Source organism: Monodelphis domestica, chromosome 7 (assembly GCF_027887165.1).
Source record: "Monodelphis domestica isolate mMonDom1 chromosome 7, mMonDom1.pri, whole genome shotgun sequence".
In the NCBI taxonomy this organism is placed as follows: domain Eukaryota; kingdom Metazoa; phylum Chordata; class Mammalia; order Didelphimorphia; family Didelphidae; genus Monodelphis; species Monodelphis domestica.
This window is the reverse complement of record NC_077233.1, coordinates 27,052,992-27,078,132: the sequence shown is the minus strand read 5'-3', so window position 1 is coordinate 27,078,132 and position 25,141 is coordinate 27,052,992. Positions and strand designations below refer to the sequence as shown.

Sequence of the window (25,141 nt, the reverse complement as noted above, 5' to 3'; positions counted from 1 at the left end):
TTCATCTTCCTGGTCCTCAGTTTCCTCATCTATAAAATGACTACTAGATGACCTCCAAGATCCCTTCCCATTCTAGATCTAAGATACTGTAAACCTAGTGCTAAATTGAACAGGACCAGGTGAAGAACTTGACATAAAAAAAGAAATTCACTGGTACCGCCATTAGTCTAATAGTTTATGAACTAAACACCTTCTGACCAACATTATACTAGAGGACACAGGATTGAAACTGAAACTTCACTTTAATGAATTCCATAGTTAGAAATTAGAAATGTAAGCAACTTATAAATTAGGGATCTCTTTCCATTACAAATGGTGCTAAAGCAATATTACTTTTAATAAAAGTTTTAAGGCATAAATCTTTGTTATAGTTTGGCCTCGACTCAAAGAACTGATGTAGAGAGAGAAGCAAAAACAGAAAGGTGAGGAAGAGACCCTGACCGCCCTCCCCCAAAAAAAAAAAACCTTTAAAGATAAAGCATTAGAAGCCTTGACAAAGGCAGTTCAACTAGAATGGAAAAGAAAGCCTATCAGGCACTTTGATGCAGGCCAGAAGGAATATAGAATTGGACTTTCATATTCATTCTTTAACTGATATGCATTTTGATGGACAAATTCTAGAGCTTTAACATTAGCATGACAAAGAAAGGAAGAAAAAAGAGAGAGAAATAAAGGGAGAGAGAAAAAGACAGACATAAAAGGCAGGAAGACAGTGGCCCGGAGGTAAGAATTTTCAGCAAGCATTCTAAATTGATAGTCAGACCCAAAATTTACCAGGAGGAAGAAGGAAGGCTGGATTGTCTTTGGAAAACATCAGGTTCTTTTAATAATGACAAGCTTCTTCCTAATTGGGAGAAACAAAAACTCATGTCTTTAATACAAATATTTCTTCTGGGGGTGTATATGACTATAAGTTATAGAATGCCATTTTCCAAAGAACCAAAATTGAAATTCACTTAAAGGGCAGTTTTTGCCTTTCTCAGTTTGCCCTCCAGCATATCCTGGTTTTCAATCAAATCTGGCACCCAGAACTGGATACAATATTCATAGTAGACTTATGCAGGCTATAATAAAATGCAAAATATGCATTTGCAAAAAAATAAATAAAGGAAATGGTGGCATCAAAAGAATGTTCAATAGCAAGAAGAGTTAGTCAAGTAGTGAAAAGAAAGGATAATCAGTGGACAGTCTCAGTGCTTCACTGTGCTTGTGATATCGGGTGAAAGGGAAGAAGGTCACTGTCATATTAGCAGGACACCTTTTGGTGAATTCATGGGAGCACATGGACAAAAGTCACACAAGATGAATGATGAGTTTGTGTTCTGCCTTATTGATGGCTAACCCCAAGCTGATAAGAGCACAGATTATTTTGATTAAGCATTTGGCATTCATCTCTTTGGAAATGCATCTAATGAATCAACTAAAATACACCAGTGGGAAAAAGTTGTGGCCTCAAATCATAGTCTCTATATTGATTAGAGTCTATTTACTAGACCCTGAAACTGCTGGGGTTTCCTCCATAGTTCTTTTTTCTTTCTTAAAAAGTTTATTAATGGGGGCAGCTGGGTAGCTCAGTGGATTGAGAGCCAGGCCTAGAGATGGGAGGTCCTAGGTTCAAATCTAGCCTCAGACACTTCCCAGCTGTGTGACCGTGGGCAAGTCACTTGACCCCCATTGCCTAGCCCTTACCACTCTTCTGCCTTGGAGCCAATACAGAGTATTGACTCCAAGACAGAAGGTAAGGGTTTAAAAAAAAAGTTTATTAATTTATGTGCTTGTTATGTTAAAATTCCCAGTTAATTGTCTCCTTCCCTTTCCTCCCAAATTAAATAAAACATCATTTTACAAAAAGATATATGTGTATATAAGACCATGTCTTACTTATTCCTATTTGTCAGCTCTTTCTCTGGAGATGAACATACACAAGTCATTCCTCAAACAATTTTCTGTTACTACATGATATTCTCTTGGTTCTGCTTATTTCACCCTTTATAATTTCATGTAAATCTTTCCATGCCTTTCCAAAATTAATGTTTATCATTTCTTATGGCACAACATAATCATATACCACAACTTGCTTAGTTATTTCCCAATTGATGAGTACCAGTTCAATTTCCAGTTTTTTGCCACCACAGAGTTGCAACAGATATTTTAGAACATATGGATTATTTTCCTTTTTCCCTGATCAATTAAGAAATAAACTAAATAGTGGTATTTCTGGGCCAAAAGGTATACATACACACTTTTATAATTCTATGAGCATAATTCCAGACTACCCTCCAAAATGGCTGGACTCCATAATTTTGAAATTATCCTCTAATCATGCCAATCTAGTTTAATGATGTCTTTGCTAAAACGCCATTTGTCAAAACGAACATAAATTGTCCAGAAGTAGTTGACTTCAGCAGAGGATGATCATTTGTCAAAGATATCATATTTTTGAAATGTTGACTAAGATTGCATTAGATTGTCATATGTTATTAAATCAGATTGAGTTTGCAATTTATTAACCCCCCTAAATCTTTTTCAGATAAATTTCTGTTGATCCATGTCTTTCCCATTGGTGCTTGTTGATTTTTTGAACCCATGTCAAACTTTACATTTGTGTCTATTACATTTCATCTTCTTATATATGATCCAGGACCCAAGCCTGTCAAAGGTCTGAAGAATACTGACTGTACCAATGTGTTGGCTATTCTTCCCAGTTTGTCATCAATAAATTTGATAAGTATGTCATCTATAGTTTTACCCAAATTATTGATCAAAGTATTGTAATATAACTCTAACATGAGCTTGCCAGATCTTCTTCTCTCTGTTCTGCTGGCAGATTAAGTCCAGTTTCTCTCTTACAGTATTAAACAATAGAAAACCAAGCACAGGCCTATGGCTTGCTCCATTTGGATCCTCCTTATAGTAATGATTATTTTGCAGTCTAGCAATTTGATCAGTTCCAAATCGACCTAACCTCATTCTCCTCTAGTCCACATTTCTCCATCGTTTCTGCAAGAACAATGTCAGACTTTTTATCAAATGCTATGGCCAAACTATATGTACTAAGGGTTAGAACAGAAGGCTCTCTGTGTAGCAAGGTTGAACAGTGGTCCCTTTAATTCAAGCAGGTGGAGGTGTAAAGTACTAGCCATTCTTATTCTCTTATTTTCCACCTACTTGAATCATTTCCATATTTAATTTGTACTAGCTCAAATATTTTTATAATCAAGGGGTAGGAAAGGCATGATAATGTCCTAGTAATTAATCAAATTGAGTTGTCTTTCTTATTAATTACTTGATTTGCATGAACTCCACATTCTAATTCATCAAATATTATTGATTAAATAAATGAAAAGAGAAACTTATTTTCCCAATGGAAAGTTCTTACATCTTTACATATATTAAATTCCTTGGTCTTCTGTGATTTTAAAGAATTAAAATTGCTTAATATGCAGTTTATGAATGAGATAATAGAAAATAGACATAGAAAGTATTTATAATATTTAACTATACAAAAGATCACAACAAGAACTTTTACCATAAAGGCAGGTTTGCTCTCTCCACTTCTACAAAGGTAATTCTAATATTTGGTACCCTTAAGATACAAATTAAAGTTTCTCAAGAATACTTTTAATATTGCTCAAGATAACAGTTAAATTAAGTCTCTCGGGAAATTAATCTTTTTTCTCCATTGTCTCTTCAGCTATCACAGGCAGTCATAGGGTCAGAATGCAAAATTAGCTATTTTCTTGCAGATTCTTCATAAATTTTTTTTTAACTGTTGGTTCATCAAATAACAGTTAAGACAATTTCTCTTCGCTTTCTCTCTCTCCGTGTCCTCCATATTTTATCTCTTTTATCAAGGATAAATGCATACACACTTTTACTGACTCCAGAGAGAAAATCACCTTATAGTAAGAGTTGCCAGTATAATTCTAAATTTTCAGCCACATATTCCATTTGATTCTTAAAGATACAGTAATCATTTCCATAGTTTCTCTGGCTTTAGAAATGCATGTTAAAATATCCATGGCATTCTCCTGATTTATTAGCCTGGAAACTGTCTTTAAAAAGGGGGGGAAGGGAAGGGAAGGGGCAAAAAAGGCTAGTCTGGCATAGTCTTTTATTAATGAAGTCAAAATGGCTCTTTATACTTGGTGCTTTCCTTTCTAGATTTTCACTAACATCTTTTTTTTAATCCCTTACTTTCTATCTTAGAATCAATATTAAGTATTGGTTCCAAAGCAGAAGTTATTTGCCAAGGGTCACACCACTTGGAAGTGTCTGAGGTAATATTTGAACCCAGAACATCTCATCTCCAGACTTGACTCTGTATGCATTGAACTAACTTCCTTTGAATAATATATATGAGAAGGTTTCCCTGTATCAAAGCTGAGTCAATTGGTTGCAAGTTCCCAGACTCCACTCTCCTGTCTTTTGGGGAAAATGGGAATATATGCACTTCTTCAATCCTGTGTTTTCTCTTCCATTTTGCAGGATCTTTTAAGTGGGTCCATAGTGCTCTCATCTGCCATTACACGACTGGTATCTGAATAACACAATCCCATGTCCTACCCAAGATTTTCCAGCTTTTTTTGCTATCTCTTCAACACAATTCTAGATGTCCTTCCTTCTTTGCAATCTATTAGCCTTCCTTTTTCTTTTTTCTGCTGGGTCTCCATGATCCCCAGGAAAATTTTGACTTTTATTTTCCATTGTTCCTCCAAGTAATTTAATGCCACTTAGAGATTCTCTTAATGGCGAGTTGCTTTAGGGCTAGTTTGGCTATTCTGCTTCCCTGGGTCCCCATAAAATGCACTGCTGAACTGCAAACATGTTATAACTACCGAAGAAAACAGGGTGCCTCTATTTGTGACTTTTAGCCTGCCTGAGTGTGTTCCTTTTGGCAGTTTCCTGGCAAACATGTCAACACAAGACTTACCACACGCAGCATCTCTACAGAACTCCAGCATCTGCCCACAGTTCATCTGAGTTCACCAGAAGGATGATTTCCAGCAGTGGAGTCAGGGCACTCTTGTCCTCTGGCCTTCTCCAAATCTGATACTGGGATGTTGCCAACATGATGCTGAAATGTCTCAGGAAAGCATTCACTGGCCTGAATCCTGCGTGTGATGACTTCTGGGTAGCTAGATATAGATTTGCAAATGAGGTCAGCTACTCCTGCAATCAATGAATCGATGAGCAAGCATTTTTCAAGCATGCCCCATGTACCAGGCACTGAGATAAGTGTTAGAGATATGTAAGGGGAAATTTTAGGGTTGTGACTTAATCTAATTTTTATTGGTCACCAGGGAATATCGCAAATAAAATACCCAAGTCAATTTGGAAATTTTATGGTGGTTTAATTAATATAGAGGGAAGGAATTAAGGAGAAGAGAGAGGGAAGGGGTATAGGATTTCTCCAGCCTAGCCTGTTCCAGGGGGAGTTCAAAGACCTCTGCCACAAGGTCTTTTCAGAAGATTAGAGGCTTTCCTAAGAGAATAGTGTTTTGGAAGGTAAAGGAGAAAAGAATCAGCCTAAACTCAGAGAAAGAGCTCAGAGAAGATGCCTCACCTGAACTAAGTTACTAAGCTTCCCCCAGTAGAGTATCAAGGACTCTCACCGCCAAACCCGGATAATAGCTGCCGCCACACCAAGATGCCAAGACACTCAGCACACTGCCACCAGAGCCACCACTCCACAAAAAGAGACCAGAGAGAGGAAGTGATGCCAAATATATAGACCATTTTTTACGTCACTTTCCTGCATCTCACATGTACCAATGGTAGCTTAAGCTTCACTTAGGACAGCCTAGGGGTCTGTCAGTTGTTTCTGATTTGTCATTTGCTAGCACATGTCTGTCATAGGCCATCCTCCTAAATACTTAATCCTTAAGTAGGGGTGTAGACATTCCTGTTTTGTTAGACTAAGCAGGGTGGAGTAAATCTAAAGTTCACAGATAGAAGGAAAAACAAACCCCCACCCCAAAAAAATCCAATTCTCTGAATAAGAAGTGATATTGATGGGCTTATTGCATGTAACCCATTTAGAAATGAACATCAAGATGGAGGAAGGACCACGGAATTTAGTGTCATTTAAGATGAGAGCTTGTATCAGAAAAGTTGGCTGAATACTCACGTCCTTGCAAAAGGTGTGAGACAGCTGCCCCAGGAAACACATAGCCCAATGAGGAGTTTAAAAACTGATTGAAGACATACTGCTCTGAAGCTTAATTCTTAGATATTTATTCACACAATATATAGAATGTGTGTATGGAGATATGCACAAGTATTTATGCATGTACATATATATATATATATATATATAAATGATTTTTTCTTCTCTCCTCTTGATATATATATATATACATACACATATAAATATATAGTAAAATATAAATAATATGTATATTATGAAATATATAAGAATAATATGTATACAAGGCCTTTCATGGACTAAAGTGACACTTTGGAGCTTTCCTTCATGACTGGCTTCTTGAATCAGTTCTGTCACACTTCCATATCCCCCAAATGCCCATTTAAAGAGTACAGACCATTCTGCATCCACTGAGAAGAAAAATAGAAAATAGGCCTCCATAATATTTGAGTGGTATGAACATTAGGCCCTTTTCTATTATTATGCCCCATAAGTGGCACCAAGTAGAGACACCCTCCTTCCTCTTCCACATTGGGCTACTCCTGATCCCATTCATAGCATGGAGTTTAATTTGCATCAACATTTTCTCCATCCATTTCTTAAGTCTAAAAATCAACAAACCAGTAGATAAGGCCAAGATTTATAGCATTTGCTCATTTCCAAGCTAAATTTTTTTAACAGTCAACTCATGAGCTGGTTCATGGCTTCTGTATACCCATGAAGGGAATCCAGAATTCTTTTTCTTCTCTGACCCGTAGGCCTACACCTCTCCCCTCAGTGATGCGAGTCTGTCAGTCTCCTAGAGGCTCCTTTCCCTGGTAGGCAAACTCATTGTTTTACCCTAATATAAAGATTCTTAGGCCTTGCTTTCTGATTGGTATTGGACCCTTGGGACTTCCAGGTCTTTCCACTGACCCTGCAGCTCCTTTCTCTTTTTTGTCTTATCTCTCCCATATGTGAAAAGAATACAAATGCTCTACTTTTTCTCTTTGTACCCTCAGTGCTTAGCTTATGATAAACACAATAAATGTTTTTCATTTATTTATTTACATTCTAGCAGTCAATGAACTTTGTCTTCCAAGAATGTAGGGATCTCTTTGAAGGACAGCTCCGTCTGTTCCCTAACATCCCCCACACCAAATCAGAGCAAGCTGGCCATTCTTCATGGACATCATCTCTATGAAAAGTTAGAAAAGGCTCTGTTTTATGAAGAGATGTTTTTTGGACAAACTGAATAACAGAAACATGCACTGAATCTCTCCAAATCAAACTTTGTCCTATTATGGTGTCTCTTTAAGGTTTTAAAGACCCATTATGGTTTCTGGGAGATTCAAGGTAATACTATAATACTTGAAGGTTTGTAAAATATTTTAAATATATTACTTGGTTTGATTTGATCCCCAGGAAAGACCTGGGAGAGAAGTGCTATTATTTTTCCATAAGTAAACAGACCAAAAAAAAAAAAAAGAAGAAGAAGTAATGTGGGATCATATAAGTAAGTATCTGAGGCAGGATCTGAACTTGGGTCTTTTTGACTCCCAGTCCAGCACTGTATCCACTGAGCCACCTAGCTATCAGTCTTGTATATACTCTTTCTTTCTATCTATCTACACAGATATAGGATAAAGGATAATTTCGTTTATATATATATATATTTTATATAAACACCCAAAAAGAAGAGTTGTTGCTGGCCAATGCCACCTCTGAAGCATGGCCACAGCCTCATTGACCAATATGGCGTCAATGAGCAACATGACACCAATATGGACATGCAGTGCTCCTGCAAGCTACCTGAAAGGTGCCATCTTGGATCAGTTTACTTTAAGACCAAATTCCTCCCTCAGAGCTAGACCCGATAATTGGATTCCCTGTGTGAGGAAATTGAGAAGTGTCCAAAGAAGGAGAAGCCTCTGTGGGCCTTTCTCTGGGCTGGGATTCCATGACCACTGAAAGTCATTTTGATTTCACGGAGGTTATCTGGCAACAAGAACTTCTACGTCCAGAATGAACCAATTACTGCATACTGGATTCCAAGCACATGGATTTGGGTATCAATTCTTACTAGCTGCGTGGCCCGGACAAATTACTTATCCTCTCTGTGCCTCAGTTTTCTCCCTTGTAAAATGGAGGAAGAGGGTTGGACTTGATGGAAACTTCTGGCCATCTCTTCATCATCAATGCCTTCTTCACTGGCGCCTTCATCTCTGCCTCTTCTTCACTGGAGCCCAGCTTGGATCCTGCCTGGGACTTCCTTCAGTTCTGATGGATGAGCTTTTGTCTTATCTCGCCTCATTTCTCAGAAATGTATATGCTATAGCACTTCATGTGTATTCTCCCCACAATTCTTTGCATCTCCCCTTTATCTACTGCCTTTCTAAACAGGACATAAGCTCCTTGAAGACAGGAATTGCTTTGTCTGTATTATATCACTAACACAATTTTTTTCTGGAAAATAGCAATTTTATCTTTTTCTATCTATTTATTTATTTTTGGTGCCTTAATCTTATAGGGAGGAATATAGGACACAAAGTCACTTAACCTTTTTCAGCCCATTTCTCTCTACCTGTGAAATAGGGATAACAACACACATTTATTTGTTTCTATCCATCCATTATCTACCAATATCTATACCTCTAACACCTATCTTTATCTCCATTTATGGATCATCTATCTTTATCTCTACTGATCCATCCTCTATCCTTTCTGTCTATCATTGCTTCCAGGTCTAAATTTATGACCTTATGATCACTATATACCAACTCTCACTCAATAGGAATTCCATCCCTGGTCCTTCACAGCCATACAGATGATTATCCAGGTCTATTTAGAACTTTCAAACTGAATGAAAGATGACCCCAGCCTCAAAATGGGCAGTTATCTTTCCCATAAAAAGATGGATCTTATTTATATGATATATATTAAATATGTAAATATGCAGTAAATAAAATAATAATAATAAATACATATGTTATAAAAAGATTCCCATAAAAAGATGGGTCACATATTATGTAATATATATTGAATAAATATAAATATGTAATAAATAAAATAATAATAAATAATATATATTATAAAAAGATTCCCATAAAAAGATGGGTCTTTTTATTTTCTTACTTGTCACAAAATTTCTTTGTTGGGTCTAGGCTTCTTACTCTTCTGGGTTCCAATTGCCTCCAGGAGTTCTGGTTCTCCTCCTTAGGCAAGAAGAGTAGCTTCCCTAGGCACCAAATCCCTGAAGATTATATGATACCTATTATAATGTACCCATTTCCTACATTTTTCCTTTTTTCCCCTATTTTTTAAAAATACCCTTATCTTCCATCTTAGAATCAATAATGTGCATTGGTTCCAAGATGGAAGAGTAGTAAGAGCTAGGCAATGAGGGTTACATGACTTGTCCAAGGTCATATAGCTAGTAAGTATCTGTGGCCACATTTGAACCCAGGACCTCCTGTCTGGCTCTCAATCCACTGAGCCTCCTACCTAGAATGTTTCTCATCCTCCATGGCAATATTCTTCAGAGTCCCTCCTTCAAATCAGTGAAATGAGATTTCTCCCTTCTTGCCCATTATTTGATTCCCTTCCTTCACTTCCTCACTTGTTCTCCTGTAGGCCCTCTTCTTCCTTAGTCTCTAAGTTATTTTCCATTTCTGTTAACCATTGACTTGACTGGAGAACAACAGATATTCCGCTTAATCTTTGTCCTCTCTTCTTTTCTTTCATGTACCCTCCCATACTGTAGTTTAAACAAAAAACAACAAACATTGATCCACCTGTAGGCAGAATACTATGATGGTTAATTGCCTGATGTTTTAGGTTTATTCCTTCACCATCATTTCTATTTGACTTCCATTTTCACCTTGTTCTACTGGGTACTTTTAGAAAGAAATTCCTCTTTTAGATTCAATTTTATTTTTATTTTCTATTCCAAATTCTCTTTTTTCTTCCTCCCTTCTCCCACTCGGTGAGAGGGTAAGAAAGAATGCAGAAAGATGTATTTTAATGATCTCTTTTTTCTTACTATTAGTTTTTGTTTGTTTGGTAAGCCCATAGATGTCATTCTCTTTTTAGTTTGTTTATTGTTTTCCAGGGTAATTTATTTTGTTACATATGAATTCCTTACATCTCTTTCTTGTGATTCTTTTATTAGGAATATTTGCAAAGCAAATCATATCTTTAGATCTTATTTTCTTTCTAGGAATTCCTCAAGCATCTTTTTTTTAATTAAACATCTATCTTTTTTCCTATCACCTTGGTTTACATCTTGAGCTCCTTTATTCTTCAGAATATATCATTCCATTCCCTTCTCTGGTTTTGGTGGGTATCAATTAGTCTTGCATCATTTGAATCTTTTTGCTTTATATTTGGAACTCTTTCTCCTGGTCACTAAAAAATGTGTTTATCATTGGAATTATTAAAATTAACCACTATTTTCTTTTAAGAATTTCTAGCATAGATTTTTCCCCCCAGGGACAATCTGTATTCTTTTCTACTAGCACTGTATGTGTGTGTGTGTTGATGTGTGTGTGTGTGTTCAGAAGTTCTGGGTATATTTCTTATATTTTTTATTGCATTGTGGTGGTCAGGTCAGATTTTCTGGGAGACCTATATTTCTTAAGCTGTTATCTACACATTTTGTCTTAGAGATCAACATGTTTTGTTTATATAGAATCATGTTTTAGAATTATTGTTTTTGTCTCCCTTCCTCCATATTCTCTTTGACTCATTTGAATTCCCACTATTATTTTCTTTTTTTGTTTCTCTGTTGAAGTTCACCATTCTGAATTCAATTTTGAATAATTATTTCTGATTATTTCTGATAAGTAGGTCATCAATTCTCCCTTAACATGTCTTATTTTTTTCTTAAACCATTCAGGAACATTTGCTTTGGTTTATGCTTTCATAAGCATCCACAATCTTCTATCTTATCAGGTATCAATTCAAATATGTATATAACATAAATATAATTTGTAGATTTAATTGAAAAACAATTCTGTTTTGAGAATTTCATGATAACCTTCAAGATAATCAGAGACAGTATTGGATCTTGCAAAATGATGGCTGGGAATAATTATCTTATACTTTCCCTATGAAGTGCAAATCTGGTGAAAAGGATAATTTTTTGTGATTTCATTATTTTCCCTTGAGTACAGATAAAACATCTTATCACTATGATGCAATCCAACAATTCTATATTCCATTTTGGTTTACATAATTGTTGGCATGTTCTCACCTCATTAAAATATAAGCTTGTTCAGGACAGGAGCTATTTTTTTTTTATTTCTTTGAATCCTTAATGCTTAGGAACAATGCAGTACATAGAAATAATAAATTACTATTCACTGACTGCAATTCTATAAATTTAGCTGATCCTGTGCTTATCAGGTCCATACCAGATAAGACCAAAGCACTCATATATCCAATTTATTATAGTTGATCACATATTACTGTTATAATCTATAGATTTCTTTTGAAAGATCTACTTCTTAAAACAAAAGGCTTGATAGTCACCAAAAGCCAACCCAATATGTGCTGGTGGAACATGTGCTGAGCACAGCAAACTCTCACTCTCATTCAAGTTGATACCTCACTTTCAAATTTCCATGGCTTTTCTGATTCTAGTTCAACTGAATACTTCATACTCATCCTAATCTTCATTGAATATAAATGAAACTTTAATTCTTTCTCTGTCTCTGCCAACCCCATTAGAATAAGAAATTTGAAATAAATTAGAAATAAAAAATTCAAAAAATTTAATGATATATAATATACAATGGTGCGATAGAGAAATTAGAATTGTTTGATTCATGGACAAACCTGGAGAAAACAAATACACTGAGAGTATTGATCTTGCCTGCTATCCTTATAGAAGATGTATCTTTTTTTTTATTAGACTCTCTATGCTAAAAAGCTATTCCAAAAATAACTTCCATGGCTTTCCTCAGATATATAATTTTTTTTCTTATTATACCCAACTTTCTATGATCACCTCTACACAATATCAAAGACCTGGATGAAAAGTGAAAAACTTATTGAACCAAATAGATATTTTCAAACCTCCAGGTGTTTGATGGTAGAATTATAGACTTCTAGCTGAGAATGAATGACCTTAGGGATCATCTAGTCAAGTCGGTGATATTACAAGTAAAGAAATTGAGACCCAACAAGTTTAAGTGATTTATACAAGATCAGACAAACAGTGGCAGAGAAGATAATCAAATTCCAGTCTCTTAACCCTGATGTCTCTCATTTTTTAATTAATTAAAAGCTTCTTAAGGGCAGGGACTATTTCATTTTGTCTTTGTCCAAACACTTAGCATAATATAGAGCACATTGCAGGTTCTTAATAAATATTTATTTACTGATTAATGAATAGGAAGAATGACTGAATTTTTTACTTTTCATCTAGGTTTTGGTTCTGTGAAGACACATCATAAGATTTTACAAGTACCTTATAGGGATAATTTATTGCTTTTCTTTAATGTTATCTGTATATACAATCACCGTATACAAGCTTGAGAATAACTCACTAGTCAAGAAGGGGGAAAACTAGAATAAATACAGCAGTTGATTCCAGTCCAAATTCATTTGAAAAAAGGAAGTTGAGCCTTTACCCTCTTCAACACACAAAGCACATTCCATGGAAAAAGCAAAAACCAAACAAAGCAGCATATTTTCACTCTAACCTACATACAATGTAAGTGAAATTCAAAATATGCTAATAGTGGGAGGAAAAAATGTATTTTCACTACCACAATCATTGGATATTGTTTAGAATAAAAGTAGTTAATGGATATGAATTGAAAGATGAAAGTGTTCTGGGTTTTACACTCCTTAAATTACCTTTCTTTACCCCTTTCTGATTCATTCCTTGGTCTGATTTTCTATACCCACTTGAACTTTTAGAATATTCTTCCGCCTTGTTAAAATTGGAATCACATTAAATATTTCTCTGTTGTGTACCACAGTCTGAGAGGGATTGAGGCCTGATTTTTGCTTTGGCAAGAATTCTAAGGAGAATGATTAGTCCTGCAGGGCATAGCAAAACTAAAGTGGGTGGAATATGGAAATTCAAAGAAAAGAATAGCAAAAACTAAAAAAGAAATGCAGATAAAAATTCCATGGCATTCATTTAAAGCTATCTCATACACTTTTGCATATAACCCTCAATGCATACAATGTTCCAATTCCTAAATTGAGGAGTTCAGAATCTCAGATTCTGGTGGTTGAAATGAACCTCAAAGCCATCTATTTCAACCCACGTAGGAAGGAATCCCCACTATATGATATTTGGCAAGTGGTTTGCCCAGTCAAGACTTCCAAGGCTGGGAAAGCCATCACCTCTCAGGACAATCCACTTTTCTTCTGGCCAGCTCCAATTGTCAGGAAATTTTTTTTTTCCCTGACATCAAGACTAAATTATGGTCTTTACTCCTAAAGTTGCCCTTCCATGATTACTTTCTTATTTTTTTTTTAATCTTTATCTTTGGTCTTAGAATGAATACTGTGTATTGGCCCTCCTGTAAAGACAGGGCTGGCTCTCCATTAAACAATCTGAGACTAAAATATATAATGGGTAGATACACACAAACTTGCTCCCAACCAGAAGTTTTGGGGTGTGTGTGTGTGTGTGTGTGTGTGTGTGTGTGTGTGTTGCAGATTTAACATTTTTACTGTTCATATAAATTAGATACAAGGGCAAAATTACAAAATTGGATTTTAGGACAGTTAAATTTTATGCTTAAACTGAATTTAAAAGAAGCTTTACTCATAGTATTCCTCCAAATATTCCTACATGACTAGATAAAAAAGATCCACCTAATAATGGTCCCAAGACTCTGGATTTGACCTTGGTTATCATGGTTCCCCCTCCTACCCTCTGAGGATTGTAGAATTTCCTGCTCCTTTTGGCCCAGCTCCAACAGCTATCTCCAGCTAGGCTAGAAGGACAGGGATGCTGCAGAGTTAGAGCTATCAAAATCCAAGCTGAGAAAGAGATGGAGAGGAAAGTGTGGGCTATGGCACACAGCAGAAGGCATGATGATCAGTGGAGGGCCACTCACTATTGAGTTCTATTATCTGCCTAATTCAATGCAACTTAATGCAATAAACATTTAAGCCTCTATTATATGCAAAGCATCTCAGTAGAGCAGTGGATAGAGTTCCAGGTCTGGAGTGAGAAATACCTGAGTCAAATCCAACCTCAGACACTCACTAGGTATGTATGTAGCCCTGAGCAAGTCACTTAACCCTGTTTGCCTCAGTTGGTAAAGGAAATGGCAAATCAGTCCAGTATCTTTGCCAGGAAAATCCCAGATGGAGTCACAAAGAGTTGGGGATGACTAAAATGAATGAATAACAATAAAAATACACAAAGTATTGTGTAAACACTGAGGACACAAAGCCAAAATGAAAAAAAAACAACAAAACACCTTCCCTGAATGAGTTTATATTTTACTGGCAAGTCCTGAGAAGTAAATATAAAATATTTTTAAAATAATGCGAAGAAATTTGAAGGGGGAGAATGGCAAAGTTATGCTAGAATTATCTTCAACTGGCTTAAGCCAATTGTTAAATTCTCAATGTGAGTGTTTACACCTTGGAAATTGTCAAAAACTATAAATCTGGGTTTGATTTATTGTTTTATTGATGGTCTAGAGATGGAGAAAATGTAAGTAATGGAGATTAAGTTTAAAAGCATGTTATGGGCACTTTTTTTTTTTGGAAAGCTGGTTGTTAAACATTTATGAGCATGTCTCAGAAGAGAGCACTAATAATTTAGGACATAATGAAAGTCCTCAAATGGGGGATAACATTCATCTAGGTCTTGAAGGAAGAATCAAAGATTCTTTGAGGTAGCAAGAAGGGGAAGGCATTCTAGATATAAATGAGTCTGTTCAAAGGCCCACAAATGAGAAATAACCTAAAAATTTTCAAAAGGTTAGTTTGATAGGAACAGAGAGTTGGTGAAAATAATTGAAAAAAGTAGACAGAAGCTGTATTTTGGAAGTCTTTAAAAGAAGGTTTTGGAAGTCACACTGTAGAAGGTTTTGCTTTTGAGGCCATTAGGAACCATATATTTTTTTTTTTTAGGATGGTCAGATATATGATTTAGGAATAACAATTTGGCAGGTGGAGAGAATGGATTAAAGAAGGGGAGATCCATTCAATTAGGAGATTACTGAAATGGGTCTGATGGCAACTGATAAAGTCCTGAACTAGATGGCAGCTAAATCAGTAAAGAGAAAGGAAAAGATGTGAGAACTTGAGACTTGGGAACTGACTGGAAATGAGAGTTCATAAGAGGAAAGAGTCGAGGATGACTCTGGGCTGGTGAACCCAAGACACTAGGAAGATGGCGGTGCAGACAGCAGAAATCTTGGATTTGGGAGGACATGGAATCTGAGGTCTCACCTTTTTGACTTGAGGTCCCTCCGCTATAAGCTCTCTCCACTGGGCCATGGCATGAGATCTAGAAAGAGAAAAAATGCAGCACTGGGTTGAAGTTACAAGTGCCCAGATTTTACCCTACTGCCATGTTCTAATAATGAACACTATATGGACTCTCCCATTGAAAAATCTACGTCTGCCGAGCTTACAAGGATATTTGGATGGCACGGTGGCTCTTCATTGGTACTCACCAATGAATATAGCTTAATGTAGTTCTAGGGTGAGATTTCTCTGCCGTGAGAGCCTGTCTTAACTTGGTCCAGAGAAGTAATTTTGGAAAGCCCAGTGAAAACCGCCTGCTGTTAAAATGCTCATGTGGACACACCCCAGAGCCTGCAGATTTCCAGCAGCTGCCTCTTCAGCATTATCCAGTTCATCCAAACACACCATCCTCATATGACACGACCACAATCTTAGCTCTAGCCAATCACCACGGATCCGTACAATCCCAAGAATCAAAGCCGGTACCCTCCCTGAAACAACATAGCGTCTAAGCACGCATTTCATAAGTGTCTTTGTTCACTTTTTATTTTGTAAAACATTTATAGCTTGAGCCTGCCATCCCAGAGAAGTCAATCAGAGTTCAGGCAAGATAAGCTCAAGTTTATATCCTTTGTAACCATCTCCGAGTTTCCCCCTGGAGTGGTGTACAATGTGAATCTGACCCCAGGACTGGAGAATCGGGTCATAATTATGTACAATAATAACTTGAATAATAACAAATCAATATAATAATAAACACACATTGAGCCAGATTTCCCCCCAGAACATAACCAATGACATGAGAGTAGATTAGGCCCCTTTAGAAGCAGCATGATCTCTGCTGGGAGTATAATAAATAGTCCCATCGTGGCCTCCAAGACATGATGCAGTTTCCAAATGCAGCCTGGCTAAAATTTCAGCCAGTTTTTTTTCCCCATATACTCCTTGCATCAACAAGCTCATACTATGTGCTCAGCACTGTGCTAAATACGATAGGCAGCACAAAAATATATAACTATCATCTCTCCCCCCACAGAATTTACAAGCTAATGACTCTAGTTAAAGAGGGAAATCCCACAGAAAGGAAACAATTTGGAAACGATTATGGGCTAAGCAATGTGGGATAGACTAGAAAGAGAAAACAGAGTCCAGAGAAGACAAAGATTATGGAATTTTGAGAAATTAGAGAAGGCTTAATGGGAGATTAGAAATTAAGAGTTGAAATGAAGTCTGGAATTGTCTAATCCAGTGCCTTTGTTTTACAGGTGGAGAAACTGAGGTCCATTGAGATGAACTGACTTGCCTAAGGTTGAACAGATAAAGTAAACAAGCAGTAAATGCAGGATTCAAACCCAGATCTTATTTTAAATTCAGGGATTTTTCCACTAAACCTAAGAGATTAGACCTGGACCTTGAAGGCAAGGCAGGATATGGATTGATGGCAAACAAAATAACAGACTGGGAAAATGAGAGTGAGCAAAGGAAACGAGGTAGGAATGAACCTGAAGTGTGGAGCATTGAATGGGGACACTAGTCTGAGATCCCTGGCAAAAAAATCACTATTTGAAAGAGATTCAAATTTCAAATTTTACTACATTACTATCATCACCCTGAAATTTCCCTTAACATTTGGAGCTACTTTATCCTGGATAGTGCATCTTTCCTTTTAGCCTTTTCATCCTAAAATATCTTCCTGCCATGCCAGCTCCCTTCTTTCAGTGGTAAGTTCCTCATAGGACCTGGGAGAACCCAAAACTACCACTTTTCATTCCTCTCTTGACTGCTTCAGTCCTTCTTGATTTCAGCATCATTTCTTTATAGGAGGACCTTCTTCCCCCTGCCCAACTCCCTTTTATATGTCTTCTTCCATTAGAATGTAAGCTGTTTGAGGCAAACACTCTTTTCTTTTTCATTACTATTTGTATCTCTCACACTCAGCTCAGTGCCTGGCATAGAGTAAGTGCTTAATAAATGGTTGTCGCCTTGCCTGCTATGGAAACAGGTGCTGGGCTAGGAGCCTACGATACAAAGAGCAAAATTAAAGAAAACTTACCCTGAAGGGGCATTCACTCTAATTGGTTGATGAAAGATCATGACTGTGGTTATAAACCTTCTTCCACTTGCCTTGTGGAGGATACAATTTCCTAAGGGTGTAGAGTTGAAAGAACACTACCTCACTTTGATCTTTCAAAAATTGTATTTAAAGAAAAAACACCTGGAGTTTCCCTAGCCTGAAATTAACTACAGGCTAACCCCCTTCCTTGGCTCGGGATTGGTCTTTATGTAGACCAATCCGGTGCTCGGAAGTGGGGGGCGTGGTCCCTTCCCAGGCAAAACCAATCCCACACCAGGAAGTAGCGGGGAGGGACCCCTGGGGCATGCTGGGGGATGCAGTCACCCCTGGCCACAATATTTTTAAAACTTACAGTGGTACATTTCATTGCCCTCTCCTTTTTGCTCTCTTTATCTCTGGAAATTTAATCCACTACTGTGTCACAAATATCAGTTCATTTTTAATCTTGGGGATAATAAAATTACCCGTCAGACTTATGTGGTTTGCCCCTTTGCTGTTTTATGGAATTTATATCCGATGAAAAGCTAGTAGCAGAATTACAATAGCTCATAGCCCCCAGTTAGGAAATTTTCATCTTTTATTTTTCTTGATATATAATATTTTCTTTTTCTAATTATATGTAATAGCAATTTTTAGCATTCATTTTCCAAAACTTTGAGTTCCAAATTCTTTCCCTCACTCCCTTCACACACCCTCCTCTCTGAAATGGCAAAAATTTTGATCTAGGCTATACATTTGCAATTATGTAAAGCATATTTCCACCTTGGTCATATTGTAGAAGAAGACTCATATAAAACAAACCCCACAAAAATACAATGAAAAATAATATACTTTAATCTCATTCAGACTTTATCAGTTCTTTTTTTTTAAAACCTTACCTTCCATCTTAGAATCAATACCATATATTAGTTCCAAGGCAGAAGAGTAGTAAGGACTAGGCAATGGGGGTTAAGTGACTTGCACAGAATCAGACAGATAAGAAGTGTCTGAGGCCAGATTTGAACCTAGGACTTCTTGTCTCTAGGCCTGGCTCTCCATCCACTGAGCTACCCAGATGCCCCCCTCTATCAACTCTTTTTCTATAGGTAGAGAACATTTGTCACCATATGTCCTTTGGAATTGTCCTGGATCATTGTATTGCTAAGCATAGCTAAGTCATTCATAGGTGATCATTGTTCAATATTGCTGTTATTCTGTACACTGTCCTAACCTGGTTCTGCTCATTTCACTTTGTATCAGTTCATGTAGATCTTTCCAGGTTTTTCTTATATATCCTCCTGCTCATTATTTCTTATAATTTGTTCAGCCATTCCCTAATTGATGGGCATCCCCTCAGTTTCCAATTCTTTGCCACCACAAAAAGAACTGCTATAAGCATTTTTTAAAATAAATAGGTCCCTTTAAAATTTCTCCTATTAGGCAGAAGTTTGTCTCTTTGCCCTAATTTAAATTTATACTTATTTTTAGCTAAATTCTTTATGTCTGAGGAAAAAATAAGAGTATAAGAAATGTTTAGGTAATATAAATGAGCAGAATATAAAAAAAATATTTATAACCAAATAGTCACAGAAGGGGGAAATGGGGGGGGGGGGTTAGACCTTTTTTTATTTTTTAACTTCCTTCACTTTTTGATGGAGGTGTGGGGAAAAGCACAACCAGTATCTTCAGCCTGAGTCTTATGCTCTGAGATGCAGTTGAAGGGTAGGAGAGGTGTTGGTCTCCATTTTACTTGGTCTATTCCTCCATTGCCCTATGCCATCAATTCTTTTCAACTCAGTTTATTAAGTTCTGGTTGGAGCTAAGGAGGCTAACCCCAGCAATAGGGTTGGTTCAGTTCTTGAGGTTCCTATTCCTTCTTTTCAGTCTGTCTCTCACACTGTCTCCATTTAAGAAACCTAGAGTCTGATTTAATCCCACTACCCTGGTCAAAGAGAGTGAGAGAAAGAGATAATTGGGAAAAAGACATGTACAAAAATATTCGTAGCTGCACTCTTTGTGGTGGCAAAAAATTGGAAAATGAGGGGATGCCCTTCAATTGGGGAATGGCTGAACAAATTGCGGCATCTGTTGGTGAAGGAATACTATTGTGCTCAAAGGAATAATAAAGTGGAGGAATTCCATGGGGACTGGAACAACCTCCAGGAATTGATGCAGAACCAGGAGAACCTCATACATAGAGACTGATACACTGTGGCACAATCGAATGTAATGGACTTCTCTATTAGCAGCAATGCAATGATCCAGGACAGTTCTGAGGGACTTATGAGAAAGAAGCTATCCACATCCAAAGAACTATGGGAGTAGAAACACAGAAGAAAAACAACTGCTTGATCACAAGGGTCAATGGGGACATGATTGGGGATATAGACTCTAAACGATCACCCTTCGGCAATTATCAATACTATAGAAATATGGAAATATGTCTTGGTCAATGACACATGTAAAACCCAGTGGAATTGCACATTGACTACTGGAGGGGGTTGAAGGGAGAGGAAGGGAAGAACATGAATCTTGTAACCATGGAAAAATATTCTAAATGAATTAATTAAATAAAATTTTCCAAATTAAAAAAAAGAAAGAGTGAGAGTTCCAAGTTCAAGGCTGATATAGGAATGCCAGTCCTCCTGAACTACAAACCTAAAGATGCCAATCAGTTTTCACATCCTTACTACATAAATAATTTAAAACATAGAGACATACTTGGAGTAGCCATTTCTGATTCTGGTGACTACCTGGCAGTTTAGCCTGCTTGTTTCTGTCTGTATATGACTCATCACTGAGATGTTTGCAATTTGAGTTGATGAAGAGTGGCATTATTAACTGGGGTACCGAACAAGCTTAGGACTCAGAAGCTGTACAAAGAGGATTCGCCTACTCAACCATCATCCTTTCTCTTCCTTTATAACTTCAAATAGAGCTGGACTTTTATGAAGAGTTTCCTGAAAGATGGTTAGAGAATGGAGCAGCTGGTCCCATCCCTATGTGCACCTCTAATGCACATATCCTCTTTGGGCAAGACTGAGTCTAGTTTTAGATTTCCTCTTTTGTGTTTTTTTCCTCCCTGATCTTAAGCCAAAGACTATACCAAAGTGGATGTATAAAAGCTTGGGAACAGCTGGGATAATGAAATAGCCTGAGTTCCCGGATCCAGTGAGAGAAGTAGTTACAGGAGCAGACATTAGGTAGCAACAGGAAAAGCTTCTATATTAGCAAAGATGGCCATCAACAAGAGGATTGTCCCAAGTCTTGCGATTTTGCTAGCAGATATATAACAGAAGTAAAAGTGAAATGAAAAATGCCTAATTAGCAGTCCTTCAAAGGCCTTTCTGTTCTAATGAAGTTTAAGTAGCAACCTCCTAGAAGAATGTCACTGGTTATAAATTGTTATTAGATTCTATTTAAAGTTTTGGTTTTCGTCCTATGTACACCTGCTGCGATGGGTCTCTTTAGGGCCAATTTCCCTTCTTACAGACCTGCTAAATTCTTATTCCTCAAATATTACCTTGCACCCGCTACCTCTGTTTAAAAATCTCTAAAGCTCCTCACAGTCTGGCAGAAGAAGTTCAAACTCTTTAGACTTGTATTTCAGGCTCTCTATAATTTGGTCCCTTCCACCTTCTTGGAGTACTTCTCTCTCTCTCTATTTCTTCATTCACCCAGCCAACTCATTCATTGTTTCTTTCTTAAATCCTTACTTTCCATTTTAGAATCAGTATTAAGTATTGGTTCCAAGGCAGAAGAGTGGTAAGGGCTAGGCAATGAGGGATAAGTGACTTGCCCAGGGTTACACAGCATGGAAATGTCTGAGGCCAGATTTGAACCAAGACCTCTCATCTCTAAGTCTATCCACTGAACCACCTCACTGTCCCCTCTAAATTCTTTTTTTGCTCCCAGTACATCAGAGGGTTGTTCTCCTCACTCCCCGGCCATCTTCTCAATAGCCTTTACAGTAACATTGTTACCTGAACCAGAATTATGTTCTGGAGATTTTTAGCCTATAAATCTCCAAATATTGGCCCAGTTGCCCTCTTGGTGATTGTCTCACCTAATCCACCATTTCATGCAGGTGTCATTTCCTATTCCCTGACTATCTTCTGGATAGCTTTCCAACCCCCTCTGAACTCCTCCATCCTAGAACCCTGATCAAATCAACATTGAAGTATCTATTTCTTTAGAAAAACCAATCTATTAAATAGCTAAATGGAACGAGGAGTGGAAACCCTTACTGGGAGACTCCAGCTAAAAGCAGTAGAGAAGAGATACCCATAAATCCCTCAGAGTACTCTAGAATCTGAGGAGAATAGTAGCAGTCAGCCTTGAGAGAGTGGGGCCAGAGTATACAAGTTTTAGTTGCATATGTTAATATTTATGAGGAAGTTATACTAAACAACCTCTAAGAGAGAAAAGAAAGGAGGGGATATTTATTAAGCATTTACAGTGTTCCACACGCTGTGCTAAATTCATTATAAATTTTAACTCATTTTATCCTCTCAACACTGAGAGGTAGGTGCTAATTTATCTCCATTTCAAAGTTGAGGAAACTGAGGCAAACGGTGGTTAGTTTCTTGCCTAGGGTCACATAACCATAAGTAAGTGTCTGAGACTGGATTTGAATTCGGATCTTCCTGACTTTACACCCAATGTTCTAGCCAATAAGTCAATCAGGGCTGCCTCTGAGCCCTTTTCTCTCTAAATTTATAAACAGATGATGTTATATCTCTAATATCCTTCAGAACACATATTTTATTTTGTCTTTGAATCACCAATGCTAATCAAAGTGTGTTGAACATAGTAGTGGCTTAATAAACGACTGTTAAATGAGTAGATTTGGTGAATTGATCAAAGATTTCTGAAATTATATGAGCAGCCAAAAGGAAAGTAGACTTCATCTTCAAACTTTGACTTACAATGGAAGAACACAAAATTGAAGGGGCCTTGTAATATCCATGGTTTCTTGGTTTCCTGGGAACTTTTGCCAGACAATTGAGTTCTTGATGGTGAAAGGTGAAGAATGACAAATCCTAGTCTTGTAAAATTCCTGTGATAGGACAGTGAGTCAATACATGTGATGCCTGAACTACTAGATGGTAGCAATGCTTTGACTCAATAACAATAGACTGATTAAGGTCTCCAGACTGAGTTCTTTGCCTGAGTTGGTTCAGTAAAAATCCACATGCATCTTTATTCATTTCCTTGTTCCTTCCCAGATGAGGTAACAGCAACCTCCCTTAGTGGGAGCTCTAGAGAGGAAGAATTAGTGATCTATTAGTATTTATTGTAATTTTGTCGAAAGAATGAATGGTTATTCACTATCCACATCCAGAGGAAGAACTGTGGGAGCAGAAACGCAGAAGAAAAACAACTGCTTGATCACAAGGGTCAATGGGGACACGATTGGGGATGTAAAGTCTAAATGATTGCCCTGGTACAAATATCAATAATATGGAAATAGGTCTTGATCAATGACACATGTAAAACCAGTGGAATTGCACGTTGACTATGGAGAGGGGGGAGGGGGAGAAGAGGGGAGAAAAAGAATATGAATCAGATAACCATGGAAAATTTTTCTTAATTAATCAAAATTTTTTAAAAAAGAAAGAATGAATGGTTATACTCAGTGCTTCAGTGGAATCTAAAACCATTTGAATCCCTATTTTAAGTATACAGGATACAAAGACAGGATGATTGCCCTTAAGGAGTTTACATTCAGTTCTGACATTACCAAGATAAGTGAATACAAAAAAATTTGCCTTCTTAAGAGAGAGAAAATACACTGGGGAGGATGTCCCGAAGGAGGAGAGAGGTAGAGCAAAGTTCTTAATTCATCACTCCTACTCTTGAGATCTATTTGGAGAGGGTCAGCATGATTCAGAGGAAATGGCACCAGATTTTATGTCAGAGGACCTGGATTGGTTTCCAGTTCTGTTACTTAAAATCTGGGCAACTTTAGAGAAGTCACTTCCCATCTCTGGACCCCAGCTTTCTCATCTGTAAAATGAAGGAATTGGTCTGGATTATCTCTGAAGTCCCTCCCCGTTCTCAAAATTTGTGATGCCATGAGCTTTACTCTGGGGCTCATGTATCCCATTTCCCACCTCCCTTGCTATTTTTCAAATGAGAGAAGGATCAGATTTAAGGGCTATAATTGGGGATACTAGAGTTTGGTAGAGAGCCATTCCAGTTTTCAAATTGACAGTTATGCTTAATTCTATTTATAACCTGACAAAATGAAGCTTCAACAAGGAACTAAAAAAATTAATATACTTTTTCTTCCTTAAAGAGGAAATCCTATTCATCATGAATATGGATTTGGAGGGTTCCCTCCTATTTTTAAAATGCATTAGAAAGTAAACCCATCTTGAATATATAGAATAAAGGTCATTTACCATTTGGTTGCCGATCCTGTACAATGCCCAACTTACCAATGTCCTCATAAATGTGATGATGGGTATTCAACCTAATGTGCGTTAGCATTTTTTCAAAGTATTTTGATCGCTGCATTTCATTATAATTGGTTTTCTTCATAATCCTAGTATTTTATTTTATGCACTTAAAACATTCTGTTTTAATAAGATTCACCAGGCTGCTGACAAAATGGTTTAGGACACAGAAAAAATTCAGAATCCCTATTCTAGATGTTGCCTGACGAGGGGCCATTATCTTCCTATTTCTAGAAGCCATTCTTATCATAGTCCAAGATTGCATTAAGTTTTCTGACTGCCACATCTCATTATCAACACATATTGACCTTACAGTTTGCATAATTCTCAGCTCCTTTTTAGCAAATTGCTATCATTTCTCTCCCATCTCTTAAAGCTGATTTAAGAAAAAAATGCAAGTGTAAGGCTTTACATTTATCCCTATTGAATTTCATTTTATTAAGTCTGGTCCAATTCTCTAGCCTGTCAAAATCTTTTTACATCCCGACTCTCATCCAAGTCAACAATCTTTGTTTAGTCCTTACTATGTGACAGGAATGTTAGCTATTTCTATCTTTTGCCTATATGATAAGGTTCCACCATCTGTGTCTTGAAGGTAGGCATAAATGAAAGTGCTATAGATCAATTAATTGACCAGAATTGACTAATTGCCTACTATGTGTCAGGCACCATGCTTCATAAAATGAAGCCAGCCCTGCCCTTAAGGAGATTACATTTTATTGAAGTAGATAATGAGTAATGAGGAATACATCTCTACTCTATAAATATAAACCATTTGGGGATGGAGTGGGGAAAAGACTCTTGGCACTGGAGGAACCAGTAAAGATGTCAGATAAAGGGGGCTATTGAAGGCACACTGTATTTTGTATATATTGTTTATTTATCTGGGTCTTTGTTTTCCCCAAAAGAAAGTAAGCATCTTGAGGTCGGGAACTGGTTTTTGGTTGGATGTTTGTTTTTAATTTCATTGCACAGTGCTGGACCACTCAAATAATGACTAAATGGATGAGTGAATAAGAGAAGATGAATGAACTGAGTGGGGCTCAA

The 25,141-nt window shown here is 37.1% G+C and overlaps 1 long non-coding RNA gene across 1 annotated transcript in view; it reads right to left on the bottom strand.

Moving 5' to 3' along the window:
- LOC103100969 (uncharacterized) overlaps window positions 1-25,141 on the bottom strand; it is a 161,018-nt gene that overhangs the window by 30,551 nt on the left and 105,326 nt on the right. The window contains exons 3-4 of the long non-coding RNA XR_001623785.2: window positions 15,563-15,620; window positions 4,934-5,138 (exon numbers count right to left, since the gene is read on the bottom strand). This is a non-coding gene — a long non-coding RNA (uncharacterized LOC103100969). The remainder of the gene's footprint in view (window positions 1-4,933; window positions 5,139-15,562; window positions 15,621-25,141) is intronic.